Below are 12,428 nucleotides of genomic sequence, written 5' to 3'. Positions count from 1 at the left end.
ACGATCGGCATGACAGAAAGGCAATCGGAAAGGCAGTCGACATGGCAGCGAGACAGTCGGCACAAAAAGACAGTCGGCAAGGCAGGAAGACAATCCGACAGTACGGGAAGTCAGTCGGCATGACAGTAAAACAATCGGCATAACAGGAAGATAATCGGCATGACAGGAAGACAATTGGCAAGACAGTCGGCCCGACAGGAAGGCAGTCGGCAAGGCAGGAAGGCAGTCGGCATGACAGCAAGACAGTCGGCATGACGGGAAGACAATCGGCAAGATGAGAGGAGGACAATCGGCAATACAGGAAGTCAAATTGGCATGACAGGAAGACTTTGTAGCTTCGTGTTAGAAGATAACAAGTTTTCCCTTTCATGACCGGGCTTCCGCAGAGCTGATCTGCCGTATTCTGGTCTGTCCGTGCGCTTCGATTGTCGATTAATTCACCCTCGCCTCGACATCAGCTAGCCTCCTTGTTAGGATAGATCAGATTACATAGAGCGACCGCTGCGAAAATGCGCTGGCCCCGGGTTCAATCGCCCCAAAGCAGGACAGACTTTTTTTATTCAACCGCGAAGCTTTCTGAGAAATGCGTTGTTTTTCTCTAAGGTATAGTTTCCTTCTCTATATACGACATTTACGTCCTTTCATTTTTTTGTTCAGCAGTGAAATCACTGCTGTTAGTGGGCCAGAGCCTAATGACAACAATCGCAGCTCGTAGAGCATCAATGCGCAGAGCACCCAGCAACAACACACGACAACAGCCAGCAAGACGCAGAGTGTGCAACTTGTGCACGCTCTGAGAGCGATCCGTATACGTTCACTGTGCGGTTTGGTGCAAAATTTGAACAATGGAAGAGCCCGTGTTGACGGAGTATCGGAGAGCGTTTGACGACAGTGCGTAAGCATCCGGTGTATAGCTTTCGGTGTATACAACCTTTATGGATTCCATTGTATCAGCTCTGCGAGTTGTCATGGTGATGGGTTGTCGGGCAGAGGAGTAAGGCCTTTTCATTTTGTTTACGTTGATGGGTGCCGTTCAGCCCGTTCCCAGATCCCTTTGTTGACGAAGTATGCGGAAACCCCTTTTTATTGACAACTCGCAGACCTTCTGTATCCTTGCTCTGTAGTATAGTTTATTTCGAGCTTGTACACTTTGTGTATCCTTGTCTAGTACGCTGTTACTTTAGGACATCCATTGTGCTTCGCCTGCGAGTAATCGTGAGGGATTTGTCGGGCGCTGAGGACACATCGGGAGGGTGCTTAGAGTTCGCCGCGCTGTCACAAGCTATACTTTTACGTGAACCTGCCACGCTACAAACGTTTCACCAGAAAACTCCGTGGCCACCCTAGAGCCACAGGAAAACCCTGTGACTTTAGCCTGACCTCCGAGATCGCGAAGGTGCACCGATCGCGGAGGTCACGGCTCTAAGCCTCGGCGGCATTCGTTGCCTGGTACGTACGGAACGTATAGCATACATAGCGCCAGTAACGTACTAACCCAGCTCCTCGTGCGTGTATCGCCTGTCGATGACGTAATAACGACGGTGGAGAGGCCAAGAGCTGAACTCGGCGCTTATGCGACCGCAAAAGGCTGTTCCCGCCAGCTTTTGTCGCATGCCGGGAGAGAGAGATGGGGTGGGGTCGGGTGGTTGCTGCGCTGCGAGTGTTCGAGCCTGCAGTGTGTGAGCCGTGTGTGTCTCCTTCCCTCTCACCTTCCTGCCTCCTTTCCCTCCCAGCTGCGTGCTCCTCTGTCCTTCCTCTCAGCCGGCGCGGCGGCAAGCAGCAGCAGGTTGAGCGTGTCTCGCTACAGCTGTGCTCCGCTCGAACGATTCGCAGGGCCGCTCGCTAGCCGGCGTGCGTTGTACGCGTGCTTCGATGCCGCTGCGTTGTCTCCGCCAGCGCCACCGGCTGCCGCTCATCGTGCGAGCATTTGGTGACCCGCGTTTTATCCCTTCCAAGATGGAGTACTAGCACGTGTTTTGGGGTAGTTGCTTGCATGCAAAACGTTGGGCCAAACGCTTACAAGATGGGTTTATTTCGATACGAAAGTTGACCCATGAATGCGGACCAGGGGGAGGGGTATTCTGCAAGTGTCCACTTAGTGGACGTGTCCATTTCGTCTGCTGCTGAAGTGCTGATTGGCTGGGAGCGCCTGTCTTCTTCTGACGCGTACCCCAGCCCAGCCAATCAGAAGTTCAGCAGCAGAGATGAAATGGACGTGTCCACTAGGTGTGGACGCTTACAGAAAACCACTCCCTGGCGTCATCGACATTATCGCTACGTCATGACACAGAGCGAGATTTTGTGACGTCGGCAACGATAAGGCTAGGTATGTGATGACGTTGCGGATGTCTGCATCACGAGAGGAGCAGACAAAGGCAAATTCGCATTATTTCTTTCTTGAGTAATAATATTGTTACGACCTTACGTAGGAACATTATAAGAATTCTTCCTGTGAGAGCAATATAATATTCTTACAGATTCCCATAGTAATGTTCTTACGAGAATAATTCTTATAATATTCTTACGTGAGGTTGTAAGAATCACCAGGTCACCAAGTCTCAAAGCTGTATTACGAATATATAATATTTCTTTGCGGGACGAATTCGTAACATAATGTTCTTACGTCTGGCCATAAGAATGTGCAGGTCGCCAGGCCGCAAAGCTGTATGACGAATAATATACTATTGATGCAAGAAAGATTCTTATAATGATATTCCTACGTCAAGTCGTAAGAATTTCCAGGTCGTCAAGTCGTAAAGCTGTATTACAAAAACAATATCTGGTCATAATACCGTTAAATCCGACATCTCTGTCGCCATGCGTTCGAGGCCACTTTATGCTTGCGTTAAAGAATACCATAATATTCTTACGGAAAATCTGGAGCTAATGTTTGTGAAGTTTGGTCAGCGCGGTGCAATTTTTAAATAATCTACACCTTGAAAAGCGAATAAGGGTGTAAATCTGCCTATAACTCTCACATTTGCACCCTTTGATAGTAAGGGCGCGAGTTAGAGACCGATTTACACCCTTATTCGCTTTTAAGGGTGTAAATTGTTTTACAGTGTAGAAGGGCAAATTCAGCCTAATCCGTTCTGCACGGGAGAGATAGAAGAGGAAGTGAACGAAAAATGGGGACGTTAACACGAAGCTTTGTTAAGGTTTATTTGGAAAGCAGTTCTTATTGGGACGGGTTAATTCTGCGTCTAGCGTAACGCTCGCGACCGGTTAAGTGTTTGCACTGGTGTAGAACTGAGGAGCAGACTTAAGGCACGAGACGCCCACATATTGTTTCGTTGTTGTATCTGTCTGAAACAAACAACAAAACAAAGACAACGTGTTGAATTTGGAATTTCGGGATAGCTGGCTCTGACGTAGCCTACCTTTCCATGTTTGTACATCTCAAAAACAAAAAAGAGAGTGTTGTTAACACCTTACAACTAACTTTTATTCGTATCGTCCTTTAAATTTTACTTTAAATCTGAAGGAACAGCTATCCCCAAATTTTGAATACGCTAGTGAGGCCAGAATATAAAAGGAAAGAAAATCAAGAACAAAATATTGCATGAAAGATGCTGCCGCTCTGGTAAGCCAGTGTTGATGTTGTTGTGCGGTAGAAACAACAACTACAACAACAACCACCCCCTGTGTGATGGTTGACTGTGCCAGGTACTGGACCGTGCTCCCGGTGCTCATGCGCTTATAGTAACATTATCTGCGTGCTTAAGACTTGTGTTTGGGTGTATGTGTTTGTACAGTGCTTGTTGATATTTTCCTGCTTTCTTTCGTTTTCTGTTCTTTTATTTTTGCCTAAGTAGCGTATTTGGGATAACCGGCCTTAACGAAGCCTACCTTCCAATTCATCTACTCACAGATATACATATATAGTATGTAAAACGCCGAGTCCTCTTTGTCTTCACTTCTCTGCCGCGCTGATACAAACAAGCCAAAAACCAGACTTCATCGTCCTCCTTTCTCCGCCGTGACAGTGCCAGCTCTGACGTCACAGAAACCCTTAGTAAGCTTCGTTCAGACAGGCTGGTAGGGAGCTCTGACGGCGAAGTGACATCTTGTATACCGTGCGGAACATTTCTGCGGTGCCATTACCTTCGACGCTGTCGCGAGAACGCGCTATCCGTTAAACAGGGTGTCGCTGCGTAAACACGTGACCTTCCCTCTCTCTCCTCCCCTCCCCGCCACATCGCTTTCTCCGCCGCTTAATGTCACATATCTCGCGCACTTCTACGTTTCTTAAAGGTTGTTTTTCCTTTGCGATGATTCCTCAAAGCAAACTTTTTTGTTCTCACTTTCCTTTTTGCATCAGGCGCGAACCTCGGCTGCTGGGTGCATGTGTACATTGCCAGCGCATCTGTTATCGTCACTTAACGATCTTGTTACTGCCTTTTAAGTTTCGATGGAATGTCAAGAGGCGTTCGCTTATGATTCAGTGAGTCATTCTGACGAGTTTGGCTGCGCTGGTTTCATCAGCTCGATAGTCCTGCGTGCAATCAATTTCATTCATACTGTTTACGGTTACAAAATGTAACACGCTGAGCAGCGAGAAACAATTAGTTTCTCATTTCGTTTCCATGACGACTGAAGTGCTGAAGTGTTGCCCGTTTCCTCTTGTCTGCTGAGGCTTAATCATTAAGCGCAGGACAGCTGCCGCTTTCAGTTATCTTTTTTTTTTCATTGTTTTTCTTCGCTCTTTCGTAGAAGAGCGTGCGAGTTTTGTACAGCCGTATAATTGTTGTCATAATCACGTGACATTTCCCTTTTCACGCACTTGCCTATGCATATGCATGAGACGTGTGCAGTCACGAGCGGAAATAGGAACAGATAGTCTGTCCTGTTTACGACTCCGTCAACTGCTCAGCGGTGAACCCTAAACTATACGTAACCTGACCTGACCCGATTGCCTTTTGGTGTGGCTCGATCAGCTGCTGTTGTTATAAGTCTTGGTTGTGATATGTGAGTACTACTACTATTACTACTATATATATTGTTTAGGAGATGTTGGCGCCTTTAATTGGCACCAGCTGCTTTTTTCCCCCCGCAGAATTACATCCAATGAAGGCAGCAGAAATGTAAACGATACATAAAAGCACATTCAAACTTAGTCAACTCGTATAAGTAAGTCAAATGTTTAATGCTAAACTCAAATCGCATAAGTGAAACACACGCAGTCCTAAAGTCAAGTCACATGATTACACTATAAACAGCATGCAAAAAAAGAGTCACATAAAAAAAACAGTGAAACGCGAAGACTGCAGTGCAATAACGATAGATAGATAGATAGATCTTCAAGGAAGAAATCACTGTCACTGCTCAGTACTTTAACAGCGATGCGTTTGTTGGATTACGACGTTATATAAGGGTCGTCCTGCAGTGCACATGACTAGGTTGATGATGATGATGATGATGATGATGATGATGATGATGATGATGATAAAGGTCAGGGGGCACGAGACTTTGTGAAGCAATGGTCTCATTGAGTTAAGCGTATGCGTGTAGGGTCGAACTATAGTCATTGCTGATCTATAGTCATCGACGTTTATTCACGAAGCAGACGAATTAGTGTGACGTCGTCTGGATTCCATTACCGTTGTTGAGCCTGCACGGAGCAGACGACGGACAAGTTTGTTCTGCTGTCGTCTGGATTCCTTTCGCGTTCTTTTGACGACTTCCTCTATACCGTCAGACTTTCTTCGTTTTCTTTCCGGTCAAGCTGCCTATAGGTTGCACTGACAGATTAAGTTAACGGCATGTGTCTGCGCTCCCATCGACTCAAGAATAAATCAATCAACTGGAAGTTATATTAGCGCCGATGCTTTTGTATTCCGGTACCCGTCGTCTGCTTTGTGGGGTTGAGCGCAGTTAACGCAGTGATGGTCTGACAGGTATAGACTAGAAAATAACGCCACAAGCGGTCGTTTTTTTTTTTTTTTTTTTTGCGCGTGCTTTATTGCTAGAAGCTGTTTGTTGCTCTGGCGCGTCTGTTTCTATCTCCGTGGGTGGAATAAAGGGAAGGTGGGGGAAACAAAAGTTGCTCGTAAAGCTCTCCGCGAATCACGTTCACCGGTGGTGCGCGCTTGTTCGAGAGATTGACGGGGCTTTCTCTTGCGCGGCGAATTCGCATTCAAGTCGTTTATGCGCACGGACGGCATGCGACTGTGGGCGGCGGTGAAAATACAGCGTTATTACTTCGTGAAGCCGTTTAGAGCGTTGCAATTAGTGGGACACGATAAGTCAGTTTAGACTGGTAAAATATTCTTTCAGAACTCCGCTTCAGATCATTGCACGAGCTATGCACGAGGTTGCGACGGCGGCCGCATTTCGATGGGGGTGAAATGCGAAAACACCCGTGTACTTAGATTTAGGTGCACGTTAAAGGACCCCAGGTGGTCGAAATTATTCCGGAGTCCCCCACTACGGCGTGCCTGATAATCAGATTGTGGTATTGGCACTTAAAACCCCATAATTTTAAGATCATTGCACGAAAGAAGGCCAAATATGTGAACTGATGAAGCGGAGGTCACAGTTCCTCGTTTCGAACTGCGCGCCGAAGCATATCAGCGCTGTTACGTCATTGTGACGTCACGGGTACGGATATATTTTCTCTTAGGCCGTTTTGGCGTCGGAGAGGTTTTCTTCATATTCTTTTCTTTATTTTCGGCGGGGACGGGGAGGGTTGACCGTTTAGATCCACTACAGTGGAATGTATAATTTAAAAATTTAATTCTGGGGTTTTACGTGCCAAAACCACGATTCCAATATGAGGCACGCCGTAGTGGGGTGACTCCGGATTAATTCTGACCACCTGGGGATCTTTAACGTGCCCCCAATTCACGAGACACGGGCGTATTCTTGCATTTCGCCCCAATCGAAATGCGGCCGCGGGATTTGATCCTGCGACCTCTTGCTTAGCCGCAGCATTAACACAATAGCCGCTATATAAGCCACCGCGGCGTGCGCAGTGTATGATTCTGTCATGATTGCCTTACACTTAGTGTTACACTCACAGCATACTAAAGAACGAACATAATATGATCGTTATTTAGTAATTTTCCGTCAGTGTAACACTAAGCGCAGTATAATCATGAATGCCCACCAACCAGCCCCGTTCATTGCTTTGTCACTCTGTACCGCCGATAAGCAGCTACCTAGACCAGAATAGACGTCGCCAAAATCTATGTCGTCACAGTGAACTGGTTCGGGAACTTCACGGCGGCGACGCCACCGGTCTATCGTTTTCTTCATTTTTGTCTTCGTTTTTACGTTTTTTTACCCGCTTTTCCCAAACCTCCTCTCGACGTTAAGAATGGCTGTTTCGCTGCTGCAGAATCTTAATCTTATTACTAATGCATCTTAACTTACCAATAACACCTTTATTGTGCCTTCGAAGTGCATCGATCAATCTTGCCGCTGGTTTGCGGTTCCGACGTGTATAGCAGCGCAGCAGCGCGCTTCCGAGGCGTCAAATTTATAACGGCAACGGTGCGCAGCTCTCTCGAGAGAACGCTTTGGGCTTCACGCGTCTTTGTTTGTTTGTTTGTTTGTTTGTTTGTTTGTTTGTTTGTTTGTTTGTTTGTTTGTTTGTTTGTTTGTTTGTTTGTTTGTTTGTTTTTCCCACAACGGACGCGCTGAAGTTTTTATGGAGCAGCGGCGATGCTCGTCGCCCACGGCACGAAGTCCGCGGGTAGCGTGCACGCTCCGAAGGCCACTTACAGCTCGCGATGTTGTTCGTTCAAACTCCGCTTCCACGCGCATTATAACCGCATGGCGAAGATTCCACGGCGTTATTTGGCGGTCCATTCGACTACGCTTCGCTTTTTCAGGGGGAGAGGAAATTTCGCTGGTGGATTGTCGAAATTTCTAAGTCAAGCTTCTTGTTCTTTCCTACTTCTTTTTTTTTTCTTTTTTCTCACTCTTCTTGTTGCTTCTTTTTTGTTTCTTTCTTACTAGTTTTTTCTTCACCTCCGTGTTCCCACAACCGACAAAAAAACGCGCATTTTGAGAACGAGGGAAGATTGGGTGCTGGTATGAAATTAGGATATTTTCAGGCCCAATATTGGGTCCATCGAGTGATGCGAGGCAACGGTATAATTGAAGATCGCAGACCAGCTTCGTCTTGTAGTGGAAGTAAAACCGGATGATTATGATGACGATGATGATCTACTATTTCTACTTTCAGAAGAGTAAGAAGTTGAGTTGGATGGCTTGAACGACGCACACTAGTTGGAATAACATTCCATTGGAAGAGAAAAAAAAAAAAGATAAGAGAGAGGTGGAAAAACTGCCATTTGCAATACTGTTTCATCTCGAATCCATGCGAATTCGGAGTGTCTCCGTGAGCGTTCCGTCGAAGGAGCGGAGAGCTTGCTTGCCGAAATTGAAATCCCCGTTATTGGAGGGACACCTCGTAAACCGGTAAAAAAGCAAAAGAAGCTAGCGCACAAATTAGGAAAGGAGGGCGCGCGTTCCTTAAATACGGTCGACCCTTGTCACTAGAGAACGGCCTGCGTGCTCCACGGCTCATTTGTCGCCGTCGGGAAGCGCTAAGGAGAGAGAGGGAGAAAGAGAGAGATGAAATATAGATCCGCGGCGCATGATCCCATGTATTATTAAGCCGGCCTCTCTTCACCTGCGCCGAAGCCGTGTACGTACTGTATACTGCAATACTCGCATATGCCACCAGCGTTCGGTGAAGCTTGAACAACGCTGTCATCACCACCACCACCACCACCACCACCACCACCACCATACACGCGCGCGCGCGCGCACACGAACACACACACACACACACACACACACACACACACACACACACACACACACACACACACACACACACACACACACACACACACACACACACACACACACACACACACACACACACACACACACACACACATGTATAAGTACACAGACCACTCCGCGCCTTCACCATAGTACATGTCGTTCGGTTGTGTGGTGCGGTTCTGTCGTAGCGCTCTTGACACTTCAGGCTTCTAGACGATAAGCACGAGGGTTCTTATCACCATTCCCATCATTCCCCGGGTTCGTTGGAATTTTAATTCAAGCCAGGGATATCACTCCCTTAAACAGCCAGTATACAGCCAGCCTGTCGGTCGCAGCTAGCAACGTATATATCGTGTACTTTTGACAAAGAGTGTCTACGTGTATGTGCACCCCCCCCCCTTTTTTTTTTGTTTTTGTTTACGCGGTGCACGATTTCGCGTCAGAGACAGCGGACCCCGTGCACTATATAGTCCCGAAGCGAGAACCGAACTCCCTCGCGATATACTATATGCGCGCAGCGTTTGTAGCGCCAGCCAGCCAGCCCGGCGGCGCGCTCTCTTCTTCCGGGGCACTTTCTTCCCGTCGCATTTATGTATTCCTTCTTTTTCCGGTTCCACACACCGTTCTTCCGCCACTGCCCCGCTTTCGACGTCGATCCGCTCTCTCTCTCTCTCGCTCTCCTCCCCCCCCCCCCCCTCCTTCCGCACCGGGGGTTCGTACCCGGCGCTGGCGGCGCTCGGTTGTCGAAGGGCTTCCGCGTATCGATCGCTGCTCCGACGGCAACGGCCAGCCAAGCCGAGTGCAGCGCCAGCGCTTTTTTCTCTCTCTCTCTCTATCTCTCTGTCACTCGTTCCCACCGACCCACACACAAACGCACGAGGCACGGTGGCCTCGACGCTCGCGCTCTCTTCAGTACCCTCCCTCCCCCTTTCTCTTCGTCTCCGGACCCGGGGCCCAGAGACCTATATTTATAACGCGGGGGGGACCCCGGACTCTGGCGTCAGAGCGGCGCGCGCGCGCGCTCTGCCAACGCTGACACGCATTCGGCGGTGTGCGCGTGTGTGTATACCGTATAGTTATACTCACAAAAAAATTTTATATTACCGGGAACTCGGGCTCTATATAGCGTGCAGCGGAAGCTGCGTGGCAGTTAAAAGCCAGCACATTCCAATGATATGGCTATAGTGCATGGATCTGCCTTTACTTCGGCTCACAGCTAATCAGCCCTGAAAGCCATTCGAGCTCCTCTTCAGTACACTTGAAGGCGACAGACTTGAGTACCCGACTTTAGATATGCTGCACCTGCATTATAGTGCACGTGAAAGTGCGATTAAGACTCGTGTCCTCTCTCTCTCTCTCTTTCTTTCGCTCCCCCTCCCCATGTGTAGGGTAGCAAACCGGACAAACTCTGGTTAAGCTCCCTGCCTTTCCTTCCTCCTCCTCTCTCTCTCTCCCTTCCGTCCTTCTGTATTCAAACGGCTTCGTGACTTAGCCGCGCTTGTTGCGGTACTCAGGCTTGTGCGGTACTGAGGCTCTAGCGTTAATGGGGTCCATCCTGGAGCTCACACACCGGCTCGCGCTGGACGCATGTTCGAGCTACATATACATATCCGTCTCACATAGATCCGAGCGATCGCGTAGGAGTCGTGCTGGTTAATAATATATGCGAAGAAGTACAGGTTCTACGCCTCTCCCTGGAGGCAAATGTGGTGTGGCTCTTAGATAAGCCCCCTATATTATATATGACTGCTCTCCGGCACCGTCTCTTACGTGCACCGCTATAGTTTCTCGGCTGCATATGCAGTTATTATCGGCGTTCTTGTCTTTACTAATACGGCGCTCAGGGACAACGGGGACCGTTCCGCCTGGAGCTATCGCTCTAATTAGGGGGACAAAGGGTTTTCAGTGTTTCGGCACGGGATAATGATCCATTAACCTTGCATGCGGCGAATCGATGAACGCTCTAACGCCCTGACTGATTCTCGTGACCGTCGATTGGTCGAAGTCGCGTCATTGAAAACGAAGCGAGCTCAACAGTTAGGGTTGTGGCGTTCGTTGTCACTGAGCGTGCACAGGTCGCTATATATGCATGTGGGACGTCGCAGACGAAGGCTCCGGATTAATATCTTGGTCACGGTGGGGGTTCTCTAACTTGCTCACAAAGCAACGAACGTTCTTGCATTCCGGCCCCCTGTCGGAATACACGTTTCAATGCCAGAAAGCGCGACACCTGCATTTCTGCACTTCCTGCGATCGACAGACCTCGGTGAGCGACTTTATAGTTTCCATGTGAACCTCATCTTGAAGCGGCACCCTCAATGTTATTCGCTTCTTTCTTTCTTTCTTTCTTTCTTTCTTTCTTTCTTTCTTTCTTTCTTTCTTTCTTTCTTTCTTTCTTTCTTTCTTTCTTTCTTTCTTTCTTTCTTTCTTTCTTTCTTTCTCCCTACACAGCAAACTGAACGGGCCACCTGATTGACCTCCCCGCCTTTCCTTCTCTTCTTTATCTCTAAACGCAATCGATCAACTAATCAATCAATCAATCAGCTCCCTTATAATCTTTATTCCCTTGTGTACGTTTGTGTGTGTGCGCGCAACACAGCTAGCGGCGCGCACAACGTTGGCATTCGCGCCCTTTCGGTGGTACACATTTCTCTCTTGGACAGCGCACTGACGTCACGTGGTCAATTAGTGAGCGCTAAACAGGTGCCTGGAGCGCTTTTCTGTCGGAAGTTATATCGCGTTAGGTTCTGGGCGAATTTACATCGAAGCATGCAGGTCCGCCCACGGCGAGGACGTTCTTCATTTTATTATATATAGTTAACGGAAACAATATTTGGGCCTCGTTTTGTCGGATTGCTGGAAAATAATTAAGCTGCGCACACTATAATGGTCACCTTTATTGGATAGCAATGCATTACCGCGTACGCCGCTTGGTGGCGCTCACGAAAGAAAGAATGAATAAAGCCGGAATGTTTAAGAATGTTCTTCTCTTAACTGGTATTGTGATTTCGATAAAGAAGCTTGCGAGGCTTTCTTGCGCTGCCTATACTAGTTCCGAGCGTAATGATTAGATGCTCAAATAATGAGCTGTTGGCGCATAAAGGGCAACCTGTGGGCTGTCGCAGACTCTTCGTATAACTTTTTGGAACAAACCATTCTAGTGATCTCGCTTAATTAATCGTTTTGGAGTTATATAGGTGCAATTCTAAAGGCTCCTTTTGCAATCGGAAGGTCTCCGGACAATGCGCATTCAATTTGGTTCGCCCACTTTGCGAACAACGATGCCGCAGATTTTATAATGCACCGACGGCTTTGTGCTCCTGCATAGTCATTGCCTCCTTTCTCGTCCTTTAGAGATGTAGCTTGTCATACACTCTTTCAATTAGCGTAGTTTCTACACACACAATATATTTGAATAAACTGGAGGGCTGTTTGACAGAGATGTCTCCAGGCCGTGGGCCGCCTCGCTGATCGTTCAATATCAACTCTTAGCACTGTGTATTGCCTGGTTGATGAAGATAAAAAGAAAAATGCGAATTTCCTCGCCATAAGTGGAGTACTAAACGTGACGACTATGACGTCACCGAAGCATAACCTCAGATATTGTGGGATGAATATAAGCGCCA

The 12,428-nt window shown here is 47.8% G+C and overlaps 1 protein-coding gene across 2 annotated transcripts in view; it reads left to right on the top strand.

The window, feature by feature from the left end:
• Positions 1-12,428, top strand: part of LOC119466554 (homeobox protein TGIF2-like) — a 122,146-nt gene that overhangs the window by 13,799 nt on the left and 95,919 nt on the right. The window contains exon 1 of one of the 2 annotated variants that reach the window (XM_049657784.1): positions 4,813-4,968. The exons of the other annotated variant lie outside the window; for it this stretch is intronic. The gene's annotated coding sequence lies outside the window, so the exon portion shown is untranslated. Of the gene's footprint in view, positions 1-4,812; positions 4,969-12,428 lie in introns of those variants that run through there. 2 annotated transcript variants of the gene reach the window in all.

The sequence above is a fragment of the Dermacentor silvarum genome, chromosome 10, assembly GCF_013339745.2.
Source record: "Dermacentor silvarum isolate Dsil-2018 chromosome 10, BIME_Dsil_1.4, whole genome shotgun sequence".
NCBI lineage: Eukaryota > Metazoa > Arthropoda > Arachnida > Ixodida > Ixodidae > Dermacentor > Dermacentor silvarum.
This window is presented reverse-complemented; position numbering and strand designations above follow the sequence as displayed.